This window comes from Typha latifolia, chromosome 3 (genome assembly GCF_019914945.1).
Source record: "Typha latifolia isolate L0001 chromosome 3, TyphaL0001v2, whole genome shotgun sequence".
NCBI lineage: Eukaryota > Viridiplantae > Streptophyta > Magnoliopsida > Poales > Typhaceae > Typha > Typha latifolia.
This window is the reverse complement of record NC_133088.1, coordinates 10,511,297-10,526,975: the sequence shown is the minus strand read 5'-3', so window position 1 is coordinate 10,526,975 and position 15,679 is coordinate 10,511,297.

Genomic DNA, 15,679 nt, shown 5'->3' with positions numbered 1-15,679 from the left:
GACAGAATCTGGCACGAAACTTTGAAAATGGATCTCGGAAGATGTAGCCATAAGATCAATGTGAAATTTTTATACGTTATATCCCTAGAAAAGAGCTTTCTAGCAAATCGACAAGTGGGATCTCGAGATATTGTCCGAGAAGTAGACGAACGCCAGAGAGTCCGTCTATGGATCTGTGGATGGAGGCACGAGATCCTAGGTGATAATGGATGGTGGTAGACCAGCGGTAATGGGGTGGCACCGGTGAGTATGTGGTGGTGGAAGGATTATAGATGATGGAAGGGGTAAGGGCAAGGTAATAGATAGATTGAAAGAAGGGGAGGGAGTGGCTGCTCCTAAGGGACTAGGGTGAGTGGCCAGTCGAGGGAGGCTAGAAGCAGCGATGCCAGGGAATGAGAGAACGAGAGAGAAGAAAAAGAAAAATACTAGGGCAAAACTCAATTCATTCAATAATAACTCCTTGGTTATCATCCACACCTTTAGAGGCTAACTAAATAATTCAAAAATGGTATTTATTAACCCTAGAAATAGTGGATTTTCGCCGACTGTGTTCGAATGGGGTTGAACATGTTCGAACGCACAAAAAGCGTTCTCCGTCGATGCGAACCTAATGTAGGCGTTCGAACGCTCATTTTGTATTCTCTATATTTACGAATCTAATGCAGGCGTTCGTAAGCGCGTTTGAACGCACCCCACCCGCGTTCGAATGCGACATATAGAAAACTTAATTTTCTATAAAATAAACACTAAAACAAAAAATAAAAGACACACATAAAGTGTATTCATGCTCGAGATGACATCGGTAAAATTTGAATCGTATCAGTTTCCTCCTAGTGTCACCTTGTCGGTGGTACACTCCTCTCAACACCTTAGCCATTGGGTGAGGCCATAGCATGTAGCCTCTTCCCATTGGGCATTAGATATAGTTTCGATCGCTACCCTTATAACCCTAATTTAGTTACCTTGGTGTCATTTTCCTCTCCTCGAGTAAAGTTGTATATACCCTTGGTTGGTGCCCTCATGACCTAGATGATGGAAGTGAAGTTTCCATGGATACTGGCCATAGAGGAGCTATCTAGTGGTCATCTACTATCCCAATCGACAACCCTTACAACTTCTTGTAAACTTTCAACCCTCTTTATTACTTTGAGCTATATCTAGGCCGGATGATCACATGTATCACAATCTCAATACCTATCCTACCATCGAGCTCAACCATTTTTTTCTATACTTCGTTCTGCCATTTCCCTTTAGAAAAGAAGACAATATTAGTGGGTTGAGCTAGAGTCTCAACACCTAACGTTGGGTAGTGGGGTGGGCTAATTATGATTTTTCTATTTTTTTGTTTTTCTAATTGTCAACATTAATATTTATCAGATGATAAATTTAGGGTATTTAGGAATAACTACTAGCATTGGTAAATCATGTCCAAAGCTTAGTATAAATGAAATTTATAAATGTTAATGAGATTATAGTCTTATTATTACTCTTGATGATTTCTAGATCAATATTATTTAATATCATTGTTACCTAGATAATAAATGTAAAGGCTCAAGTTAAATATATCTGAACCTAGAACGATAACATGTGTCTTATGCAATAAGTTGGCTAATTCTAGGTAGATCGTCTTAGTTATATATTGATTACTTTCATAAATTATTAGATCTATCACCATGCTAGGAGAATCTTGAGATACAAGAAAAGCCCGATAGTTGAGGAGAGCTGGTTGCACCACAGATACATTTTAGTCGAGTTAGATCCTATATTAGTTTATGAGTAGTGTAAATATTATGTTGATAATTCCTCCATGTCTTTATTGCATATGATTACATGCATATGCATTTTTTATTTAATTGTTAGTTATTTATTGTTTATCTCTTTCTTCAAAATAGACTCATTGTATATATATGTGACATATGTTAACTTCAATGATCATTTTATAAACAATATGATAGAAGGCATTATACCACTTATATATATTATTAAAGTAGTCGAGTCTTATTTTAGCAGTGCTCTCTACTAACTTAGCCTAGGGTTAAAGGCAAGGATATATTTTATAGTACTTTATCTTATTATCAGCCCACGCCTTAGGTCACGTCGCTTGTGTAGATTCAGATAATCACACTATTTTGTGGGGAGACTAAACACTTAGTAATAGTAGAAAGATAATTGTGTAATATAGCTCTAGCGATACTCGATGATATAGGGTTAGAGCATTCATTTTGAGTTGTGTGCTTGAGATTTCTATTATATGTGATGATTTTGCTATCTGTTATGATAATGATGAAAATGATGGAAATGGGGTTATGGGCTTATGACTAGTGCATTTAATTTGATGGCCACAAATAATCTGTCAGATGTAGCATCGCTAAGTATGTACGAGTAATATTAGCGTTATTTATCTCCCCTTGATATGCAGGATTCAATGTTAGTATGTACTTGTCAAATGATTTAAGGCTCTATGTGAGCATAATGGTATGTAATTTCTAATTCTATGTGAGCATATCACGTGAAATAAAATTTTGATTGAATTTAAGATATAAAAATTTTGATTGAAATTTTTATCAAAGTCTTGTTGGTTGTGTTTTATTTTATTTTTGTGGAACTTATGAGTATGCATCATACATTTACATTTACTATTAGACTATTTTGGACTATACTTGTTATTTTGTGTGCTCACCACATTCTCGTAGAATATGATAGATTAAGGGAGGATGATGTTAACATCACGGAATAGTTGTTTATATATATATTTTTGGACTAGTTAGATTGTAACCTTAAGTGGGATTTGTTCCTTTTAGTTATATTTTATGGATATATATATATATATATATATATATATATATATATATCCGAAGTTTTTTTGTGAGGCTTTGTTCTTTTAGTTATATTTTATGGATATGTATATCTAGAGGTTTGTTTTGTTCTATGTATTTATTTATTTGGCTTATTTTAGTTGGACTATTTATGGTATTTAGATATTTTTTAGATATATTATAAATTGTTGACCAGCAGGTCATGTGATAACCACATGAAGGGCACATGTATTTAGTGATAGGATTTTCTGGTATATCTTTTTTTTCTATTTATGTAATGTTCTCTAACACATGCTTGTGAATTATGCTATGCAAAGAGAATGGAGTCTATTTTATGATTGATTCATAGTCCAATTCAATTGAAAGGATTTAATGTAGATACTTATCTAGCTCATTGAATTAGGATACAATGAGGATCTTAATTTAACTGGGATGCTTCTATGGTAGAGGTGATCGTCGGGTGAGCCGAACTGAGTTTCCGTCAGGCTTTTTAGGCAGACTAGACTTTAGTATTTATTGATGGCCCGCTCCACTGATCACTTAGGATAGGTTGGCTTCGAGCTAAGCTAGAATATTATAATGCGTTACCACCTATTAGCCATTAAGATTTTGAGCTTGGGTCGGCTATAATAGGGCTAGCGTAAGTAGCCAAATTAAAAAATATAATATCTTATCAGGTCGAGCATAATGGGATTACATGAAGATATTTTAGTTATCTTTTACGTGCATATTCTTATATATTAACATCTAGTTTACTAAATATTTACTGTTGGGACAAAAACCTATGGAAATTGACATGCATAATGGATTGGGCCAAATGAGTAAAAACTTTAGTCGATGTCACCCATTACCATCTCAGACTCAGGTTGGGTTAGGCCCAAACCAAGTTCGTGCTAGGCCTGGGTGGGTTAGACCCAATGATCATCTCTATTCTAGGGTGGATTAGGTTGGGTTGGGTTCGAGCCAAAACTATCAAGTCAACATTGAGCTGAACCAAAACATCATCAAATCCGACTAGGTCTTGGGTTGGAGAGAGGCTTGAGGTATCAAGTCTTGTCCCCACACACAACTTGTGTGGCCGAGCTCAGCCAAAACTCTTAAAGGCTCTGGTTAGGTTAGGCCCATTTTTAGGGCTCTTTATTTTTGCAGCTAATCAAGTGATAAATTTCTTGAAAACGGGTAAATTCGTCACCTTTTCAAGACTGTCTTCTTTTCTTCCTTTACTATCTTGTAAATAAATCTCCCAAGGTGAATATTTGTCAATAAATATAGAGTATCTTGACACTATACATTTACAGGTGGTTTTTCAGCAAATATATCTATAAAAAGGTTGATTTACAAGTATCTAAAGAGCGAGATTTTTTGGAGAAAATTCCATATATTAGTGTTTATATGAAAAGAAATATTTATGTTATTATTTAGGTCTATGCTCCGATGCATATTCATGAGCGGCATTTATTGCATTGTGAGCACATATTATCTCAGAAACCATTAAGGTCCACATCATCACAACACCATAAGAGCATAACCGTTAATTCACGAGATGTATAGACTTGCTAAGAAATAGTGCTTAGTTAGTTAAAAGGACTCATATTTTTAAGAGTTTCCGAGTTCGATTCTAATCGGCATCGATATAAGGTGGACACAGTTAAATTTCCATTTCTCTCGAAAAAAAAAGGGAACACACAAACTTCATACGCCTACACTATACTACAAGATGACAAGATTGTACAGACAATCTTATATGTGAAGCTGCTTTATCACATATATCCCGGCAAAACCCAATTTTACAGCTAATATAAGATATATCTACGGTTGAAAAGTAAAGCATTGAGGTGTGCCCGAATGGTTTAGATATGCTATTAAGAGTGCTAACCTTTTTATCTTTTATCTAACCTATAATTAGTCTATGTTATAATCTTTTAGGTGACCAACGAGATACCTAAATATAAAATTAAAGTGCAAATGAATAGTTAAAATCAATTAATAACACCTGAAACAAAGGGAAGATGGAATTTATAGAGCAATATTTTCTCGCAATTCCATAACAACTGAATTTATATATATATATTTAAATTTAATAAGATTTCTCTTATTTCTCATTGGAAAAAAAAAACACGAAAAAAAAATTTATATAGAGAAATCAATATTGCATGATCTAGTAGTTTAAGCTTAGCATTTAAACTCCAAAGATAGAGAATATGGGTTACGGGAAAGGAGACATACATGTTGCTGATCAAGTATTGAGGATACTACTGACTGTGTCTGCGATGTCTCAAAGGGTATGGAAGTGTCGTCCTCTGGCTCTCTTCCTTCCTCCTCTCTGGCTCTCTCCCCAGTTACACTTATTATATAGAGTGCAGATGGAATATTAGCACGTTCTAGCGCCCGTCTCACAAGGGAACGACTTGGTTGCAAAATACTACGTTTGGTGTTTAAGTCGTAATTGTTTTTGGGGACTTTCAAATGATGTGAAGTCGATGATGCAATGACAGCTTCCCCTCCGGAACTAGTCAGAAAGTAGTTATCATGTTCTACGATTTGGTGGCATTTCATATACGCGTATATATAGCTAGTGGACAAAAAGACTCATTAAATGTCTAACTAATAGTTATATGATATGCGCTTATCGATTATTTGATAATAGTTCGGGAATTTTATAACTTGCGCCATATATTTTGCGCTTATAGATCATTATTGACACCCTACCTACCATAAGAATATTTGTTATTTGATCCTATAGTTGTTTTTTCTTTTATTGCCTATTAAACACTTTGAGTTAAATCTAACACGGTAGCTACAAATGGAATAATAATTACTTCATGTCTTTTAAAACTATAAAAAGTAAAATACTTAAAAATTACTCCTATTTTGACCATAAGATTGACCCTCTCTTGCTGAGTTTAGATTGGTTTTCAATTGCGAGTTTACTCTCTCCGATCTCTCTTTTAACTATAAAATTATGTGAGCGTAAACTCGTGCATATAAGTCACCTAAAAGGACTATTTGTATTGAAAATTTACTTAGTTTTTTTTATTTAAGGAGTTATGGTCTTTTTCAATTTTCTTTGAACTTAAGATTTTTTTTTCTTTAATCTTTGTCATTTCTGTCATTTAGTGCCTTATTAAATATTAACATGGTACTATAATAAACAGAGAGAAATTATATCGTACTCATCCTTTTTTTCATCATCATCTTCTGCTTCATATGCTTCTATTAATTCTTCTTTATCTTCTTCTCCATTTTGTCATTTAGTCTCCGTCGCAGATTAGGAACCTATCTATAACAACCTAGACTTAAAACTAAAATAAAATAATATTAAAATAAATAAATAAATAATAAATATTAATAATGATAGTAATGAAATAATAATAATAATAATAATAATAATAAATAAGTTTAATTAATAATAATAATAATATATGATGCAAAATTGAAAAAAAATCTATTGGTTGCATGGCACGAGAGTGCCATATAAACCTTTGGCTGGTGCTGTGGGTGCCACGCGCCGCCGGTTACCGCTGCAACTCCTCACCACCTTTCTGTCTCTCTCTGACTCTCTTGTTTTCTCTCTCTTTCTCTTACCCTCCTCTCTCTCTCAATCACCTCTCTCGATCTCTCTCTTTCTTTCCTTCTCTTACCGATACCGGTTTGCCACCGTCGTCATTACTATCGTTGCAACCAATAACGCTGGCGCCACCGCCGCTGCTGCCGAGGTGAGCCTCCCTCTCTGTTCCTCTTCTTTCTCTCTTCGTTCTACCTTCTTCTTTGGCAATGAGACAGCCATCTAAATTACTTATTTATTTAGTTAATCTAAATTAGATATTTAGATATTCAATTTTTCAAGAATATATATATTTTAGTAACGTTGTTATTAGATAAGTGTAATTAGTATAATTTCAGTTAATTATAATTATAGATATTTATACATAAATATACTTATAACTTCATATATTTTTATTAGATTAGTACATGTATTTATAACTAATGTATTTATAATTATGTATATACACACAAACACACACACATATATATTACAACAACTTATTAACATTATTATGCATGTAATAAAATAGTAGGTTTACTTAATGTTTATATTACATAATTAAGTAAAGATTATTTTATATGCAATTTTTAATTAGTTTAGTAAGAGTAGTAGTCACAAAATAATTAAAGTATAACTATAATATATGTACTTGTATTTTAAATTATGTTATTGTACATGTAGCTCTTTTACGTTTATATCAAAAAAGTTTGACTATTATATACTTAATATATAATTAACAAACTATGGTTTTATAAATAAATCTAAAATTAGAATAATAACATATTAATATTATTATAATTAAATATATGATATAAATCAAATCATTTAATAAAAATAAAAGAAGAAATTCTAAAGTTAATAATTTATTATATGTTACACAAATAGATCCTAATTGAATAAATAACTAACGTTGTATTACCTAAATATTTTCAGATCCTGAACATCTTATTTGAGACATCATAAACCTTGTGAGTGATGGGTTGATGTTTGATTGACGGATGAGATGAATACGTAGATTGTGTCTTCTAATCAGACGGTAAATAGAGTCTTATCCCCTAGATATCTTTCTCAAAATAAAATATATTATATAATTATGTATATGCATGTTTTGGCCTCCAGCATGATTATATGATCTTATCTAGAGGTGATTTTAGTTGAGCATATTTTATCATACATTTAATTAAACTGATCTAGGATATGAATATACTGGTGATATCTAGAGATGATTTTAGTTGAGCATAATAGTTCAAAAATTTTATAACTTGCGCCATATATTTTGCGCTTATCAATCATTATTGACACCATACCTACCATAAGAATATTTATTATTTGATCCTATATTATTTTTTTCTTTTATTGTCTAATAAACACTTTGAGTTCAATCTAATATAGCTACTAATGGAATAATAAATACTCCTTGTCTTTTAAAATTATAAAAAGTAAAATATTTAAAAATAAATCCTATTTTGAGAGTAAGATTGATTCTCTCTTGCGAGTTTACTCTCTCCCTGAGATTTTTTTTCTTCGAACTTTACCCTTTATATCCTTTAGTACCTCATTAATTCATCTTCTTTTTCAGCTTCATCTTCTACTTTATATGCTTCTATTAATTATTATTATTATTATTCAATAGATTTGATGGTGACATCATGATCTATAATTTTACTATTCATAATTTCTAAAATAGGAATGCATTTTTGCATAAAATAATAATAATAATAAGAAGAAGAAAATAGTATGAGTCACATAGTTTCGTACTTAAACTACAAAATTAATACAGAATTAAAAAAATATATAGAAGATAATCATATGACTTCCAAATATTATAAAATTAATTGGATAAAATCAGTAACATCATGATTTACAACTTTTGTATTTAGAGTTTCTCTAGATTAGAAACCTAGCTGTGACGAAACAAATAATTCATAGTTTAAGTACGAAATTCTATGTTATAATTTACATAAAAATAAATAATAATAATGTAGAGTCAAGTTTTATGGTAATCCTAATTATCTTACGACTATTTCTGATTAATCTCTTACTTTATTAATTAAATAGCGAGCAAAGAGACTTGTATAAAAAGAGAGACGATGAAGAAGAAGCAATAATTGAAAGAAGTAGTAGAAAAGAAGAATAAAATATATTAACAATTTCCGTAAATATAATACTAAATTTTATTAATTTTTAACAAATTTTATTAATTTTTTTACATATTGCATAATTTACATACTTTACCATTATAATTTATAAATAAATAAATAATAATTATGCAGAGTTATGCTTCATAATTTATGTCACTACTATATCAGATTAATCTATTAGTTTATTAATTAAAGAGTAATTATATAGACGTGTATAAAAAAAGAGAGAACAATTAAGGAATAAAAGAAGAAGAAGAATTTCTTAAAAGTTGTTAAAAATTTGTGAAAGTTGTTGATATATTTTCTCCTCTCATTTTCTTTCTTATCCTTTCTTCTCCTCTTACCCTTCTTCTCTCTCCTTCTTCTCTTTCTCCTTCTTCTCTTTCTCCTTCTTACCCTTCTTCTCTCTCCTCCTCCTTTTTCTCCTTCCCTTTCTTCTCCTTCTCCTTCTTACCCTTCTTCTCTCTCCTCCTCCTTTTTCTCCTTCTCTTTCTCTTTCTCTTTCTTCTCCTTCTCCTTCTGCTTCTCTTTTTTATCCTTCTTCTCTTTCTTCTCCTTCTTCTTCTCCATCTTGTATGACTCTACATGATGATTATTCATTGTTATATAAATTATAATAGTGAAGTATGTAAATTCTATAATGTATAAAAAATAACAAAAGTTGTTATTATATTTATGAAAGTTCTTAATATTTTATCTTCTACTTTTTTTTCCTATTGTTGTTTCTTATGTTTCTTCTTCTTTTAACTCTTAATCATTCTTTTTTTCTATACAAGTTTATCTAACTACTTTTTAATTAATAAAGTAAGAGACTAATCAGAAAAGATAATTATAATTAGTTAAATAACTAAAAATATGACTTTACATGATTATTATTTGTTGCTATATAAATTGTAATATCTTTTCTTCTTTTTCTTCAACTTCTTTTTTTTTTCTGTTATTGTTTCTTCTTCTATCACTTAATTATTCTTTCTTTTTTCTATGTAAGTTTATCTAATCAATAATAAATTAATCAAAAATAGTGGTGAGATAATTATAATTAGTTAAATAACCAAAATCATGACTCTGATTATTATTTGCTTATATATAAATTGTAATAGTGAAGTATGTAAATTCTGCAATGTATACAAAAAATAACGAAAGTTGTTATTATATTTGCAAAACTTGTTAATATTTTTTTTTCTATATAAGTCTCTCTTTAATTAATAAAGTAAGATATTAAAAAAAGATAGTAATAAGAATTTATATTGCATTATTTTTTAACAACTTTGTTTTTTTTTTCTATACCCATTTTAACAACAGAAGAAAAGAGGAAGAAGAATGAAAAAAAGAAGATAAAATATTAACAACTTTCACAAATATAATAACAATTTTTGTTATTTTTTCTACACACTTTTTATCCACTACAGAATTGCTAATGCAAAATATTATAATGATAAATTTGTGGACATAAAATACTAAGTATTTATAATGTACGATCTAAGAATTATTGCAGATCAAAATGCATTGTATGAAAAAATATTATCTGCGAAGAAATCAAAGAATTAAGTGAAAAATAGCAAAATTCCTAAATTCAACATTTGTTACCATATTGGGTGAATAGTACCCTAATTTGGACATGACAAGTGGTGTCCCGTCGTCAACATAGGATCACAAAAAGAAACATAAGTGGCATCCTAATGGCATTCAACAATGTTCGAAAGGTATACATCGAATTGAAAAGGAAATTTAAGTGGCATCTGAGCGACGCTTGTGGAACAAAAAAGAATTTTTTTTTTTTTTTTTAGATTCAGACATCAATTTTCGTTAGGGATTTACCTAGTACGAATCAAAGATATTCCTTACCTTTATATAAGAAATATTGAGGTATTAAGAGGGTATCAAATTCATTCATCTCATCCAATAATCCGAGCTTCACTTTCTATCTTTACATGACAAGTTACTTGCACAAGTGCTTATCTTCTTTCATATATCTCTTGAAGCATTGAGAGGAGCTGAATCAAGAGTCATCATCAACCATTCATCCAAAGAGAACTCAAGGGCGATCAAGCTCTACACTTAGAGAGTTTTAGATTTTTCTCTCACATATGTCAAATATGAGGAGAGAGACATTTAAATGCCCAAGTGCTTATTTTACATTAGAGATTGATCCAGGAGCATTGGGTGATTTTATTTGACATCATCGAGACTGAAACCAACTCAACACGAGGAGTTAAGGAACAATCTATAATAATCTATAATGACGTACAATGACGCAAGGCGATATATTCAATGGGTAAGTGTTAGACTCTGATACCAATTGTTAGGCTCTGATACCAATTTGATAAGATCTTGAACCAAAGATAGGCTATGCTAAGATTCCTTCAATATCTGAATTTATTACAGAAATTAGTCCGCATAAGCGAGGAAACATATTCATTAGATATTCTCCGGTAGTCAGAAAATTACGAAACTAATTGGGTTGGATCTATAACTTCCTAATCTACAACTTTCATATTTATGCCCTTCACAGATTCGAAATGTAGAAGAGATGAAAAAATAGAAAAATGTGGGTGATTGGTGGTGGTGACGGGGGGAGTGGATGTTAGAGTTATGTATGTGTATGGAGATGAGGGTAGATTGTTGAAGTGATTAAGGAAAGTAGACGAAGAGAACGAAGTGGTCGAGATCCCAAAGAAGGGTGGTTCGACAGACGAGGGAGATTAGAAGCGAGGAGAAACCTTGCCAACGGTAGAGGTGGAAGGATGGTGAAGAAGAAGGAGGGAAGAGTCTAAAGAGAAGATAGGAGGCAAGAAATCAAGAATCCAATTCTAATATGAAGTTGGTTGCCATCCACATATGTATAGAAGCTAGCCAACAAGTCCTAAAATAATATGAAACCTTAATTCTAGAGGATTCCCGTCGATCGCGTTTGAACGCGCTCAAAAAGCCCCTTCTCTGGATTTGCGAACGCGACACAAGCGTTCATAAGTCATTCGAACGCGGGCATTCACAAACGCGTTCACAAGGCATTCACAAGCGTTCACAAGGCGTTCACAAGCGTTCACAAGGCATTCACAAGCGTTCACAAGCGTTCGAACGCGACTCCACCTGCATTCGAACGCGACCTACATGAATTTTATTTTAATGAAAATAAACACATAATACAATAAGAAAAAATCATAACTAAGTGTATCAGCCCATTATGTTTTCCCCACCTTGCCCTCAAGGTGAAAAGTCAGGGAAACAATCCAAGATATCAGTCTCCAACTCCCATGTCGCCTCATCAGATGGCTTGCCAACCCACTCAATTAGAATTTTCATCTCCAATTTAGTACCATGTTGTCGTCGGCGTCTAGCAAGTACTCGAACTAGCTCTACGATCTCTATCTCCTCCAATGGCTCCGTTAGAACTGATCCAACGATCTCATGATCTCCAATGCGCTCCCTCAGCAATAAAACATGAAAGGCAGCTCACCCTCCGGCCATGGAGTTCCTCAACTCTCACCCTCCGGCCGTACTAGCCAGAGGTTCTGACCACTCCTGCGCCCAAGTCGACCTAGTCAACTTGGGGAGGAGTTGCCGGAGCCGGGGGCTGCCGGTGACGAGGATCATCGGTAGCAACACACCTCTCATTTGTTTCTTCTTCTCTGGCAAGGAATCGGGGAGAAGGTGGGGGTTGGGCCAACCCCCACCCCACTGCTCTCTCTTTGGGCTGTGGCGTGGCCTGCGCTGTTGCCCAGGTCCTCAATTTCTCTAAGGCCTCGGTGGATTGGGCTTTAGAGCCCAGTCCACCCCCTTAGTTCCTGGTGGGCTGCGGTAGGCAGCCCACCTCTTCACTCTGTTGGACTGGGCTCCAGAGCCCAGTCCACCATATCACCCTGCTAGACTAGGCCCTTGAGCCCAGTCCATAACACATTAGAACCTGGTGGGCTGCGGGCCAGCCTCCTCATTCTGTTGGACTGGGCTCTTAAGCCCAGTCCACTATCTCTAGTCCAGTGGGCTGTAGGTAGGTCTGCAGCCCACACACACTCTCTCTCTCTCTCCCTCACCTAATTTGCTGGGCCTTAAGCCCAGCCCAATCATTAACCATAAGACTAATTTATTTATTTAGTCTGTTATTTTTAAACATTGTGTTAGCTACATAAATTGTAATTAATTAACTTTTCTCAACCATGTTATTAATAAAATTAGGATTTATACATAATTAAATTAGATATTTGAATTCATTAGTCTTTTCATTTATCTTCGACACTTACATTGTAAACGACTCTAAATGACCGTTATTTTTAAAATTAAGACAAATAATATTTCTGACCTAGAAAATCAAACTTAAATTCATACAACCAGATAGTTAGTCTATAAGTCCATTAATCTTATGTTTATTTTATTTATAAATTATTAGATCCATTATTGTGCGGGAAGGATCTCGAAAATTAAGAAGAGCCGACTGATTAGGAGAGTAAGACGGATTCCAGAAATAACTCAGGCGAGTAGAACTCTATAATAGTCTATGAAAAATGCATACTTATGTCATTTCTTACCTGTGATAATTAAATGCCGTTTTCTTACTTGTGAAACTTATATGACATTTCATATCTGTATTTAATTACATGTCAATTCTTACTTGCATTATTTATCACTTAATACACATGTATGATAGACTCTATGCTTATTTATAATATCTGTTATTGTGATGATTATGTTAAATAAATAATAGAGGTTATGGCACCACGTGCATGTATCACTGTTAGTCAAGTCCTAGTTAGGCAATGCCCTTTTACCCACTCAACTCGGGGTTAAGGGTAGAGTGTATATTATATAGTATTATATTAGCGGCCCACACCTGAGGTCGGTAGCTGGTGGAGCATTCAGGTGATTACACTGCAGGGTCAGGGCGTCTAATGAGCTATGTGCTCTTATCAGCCGTATGTGATGATTTCGCTCTATGCGATGATTACTAGAATGGTGTTAATGGGCCTACGACTGGGGTCCTTAGTCTGATGGTCACAGACAACTGGTCATATGCAGCGTCGCCAGGCATGTATGGGCGATAATACCACTAGTTGACTAATCCCCCTCGATTTTTATAGTGCTTTGTGAGATATGTTATTGTGACTTGACTCCTGTGTGGATTTCTATGTAAAATGAGCTATAATGATGAAAACTATTAAAAGTCATAATGTACATTTTTCCCTGACATGTTATGAGTTGCATTTTTATTTATCATGTAATATTCTTGGATTATTATTAGATTTTATTTGCTGGGCCCCGCGCTCACCGCCATTTTTGGTGGAAATATTTCAGAGCTGATTATAGAGGATGCGGACATCGAGGAGTAGCAGATTCATTCCTTTATTTTTAGCATTTGTTTATTCTATTATTTCAGTTGGACTTAGCCCCTGCGAGAGTTATTATGTTTTAACAAAATTGTGATGGACTTGTATTCCTAGAGGCTTGTTAAGGCCTGTGATATTATAATTCTGGATTATTTGTTGGATTATTATGGTATTTCTTGACTTATTCAGATATTTAGTGAGATTATTTCACTGACAGGTCACGTGGGAATCACGTGGACATTCTCCACGGAGGAACACGTAAATTTTGGAAGTGGGTGTTTCACATACCTTCGTAAGAGAGGCCGAAATATATCATTCGTGAGGCTTTAAAAGGTAGCTGAAGCATTGGTGAGACTAAAAGGCATCACTCGGAACTCATAATGCCCGTCCAGAGTCCGAAATGCAATTTTGTGCACATTTGCCGGGTGAACTCTAATTTGATGATACCCGGCCCTCAAGTCAAGCTTACTAAATATAGTTGCCCCTACAAGCTCGTCCAACAACTCCTCGATAACCAGAATAGGATATTGGTCCTTGACGGTAATAAGATTTAGTGCTCGATAGTCGACACGAAAATGCCATGTCCCATCTTTTTTTCGCACCAAAAGCACAAGGGATGAGTATGAGCTATGACTTGGTTGTATAAGGCCTTGCTCCAACATCTCGGCTATCATATTTGAGATAAGTTCTTTCTGGAGATGTGGATACTGATATGGCCTCACATTCACCGGTGCAGCCCCAGATATAATCTCTATGCGATGGTCCGCTGCTCTCCTTGGTGGCAACTCGTGCGGCCCCTCAAACAGTCCAGAAAAGTTATCTAATAGATTAGACAATTCAATGATAGTACCTAAACTTGTTTGAGGCTCATCTCTTACTCGTCCTAACTAAAGAAGATAGGCCAAATCATACGCACCAAGCAGCCCCACCATAGGCTGCATCGTAGGAATTGGCGAAGTCCGAACACCATCAAGCCACATATATTTGTTTTCTTATTTATATTTCATCCACATGCTTCGAAAATCAAATGTGACGGATCCCAAACTTTGTAACCACTGAGCACCAAGGACAATGTCCTCTCCTCGTAGCGCCAACAAATACAAGTCCATAATGATGTCGTGTCCCTACACCCGTATACTGACTCGGCGACATAAGCTCTCCGCCCTAAACTTTGTGCCGTCTCCAATAGCAACGTCAAACCCCGTAGTTGGTTCAGCAACCAAACCCAATCTCTTCACTAGCCTCCCGTCTAGAAAGTTGTGTGTACTCCCTGAATCAATGAGGATGTACACAATGCTTTCTAACGAGTCGGTAAGAGACATTGCTTAAAGATCCTAACTAAGTGTATCAGTAAGAGATGTAGATTAAATACTTGTACAACGGATTGTCCAAGGGGCTTGTAAATACTTCTTGCATATATGAATGATATGAAAGAGATTAATTTGCTTTGAGCAAATTTTTAGTGTTTTTCTCTCAAAGGACTGAGAGGTTTTCTACATTAAAAAAATCATGGTTATTTGATTATCATGCTTTTACGTTTCCTATTCTTTCTCAGCCCGTCTCCTACTTGTTTCAATTTTCAAAATATAATTCATAATATCTTTTAAACTTAGTTAAATAAGAAATTCTATCCACCATAAAATTTTATAAGTAGAAGCAAAATTCATCATTCTACAAAACTTAGTTGGAACTGAGATTGTATACAATTTGAACAGTGATACGAGAATAAGCTTAGTTCTGCCAAGGATAATAAGTTTGGTGTGGATAAACTTGGGTCGGTGTGAATTGATCGTGCAGAACTAAACTAGGAAATTATAGAAACTTATTTCGATTGAAAATTTTCTTTTGCAATTCACT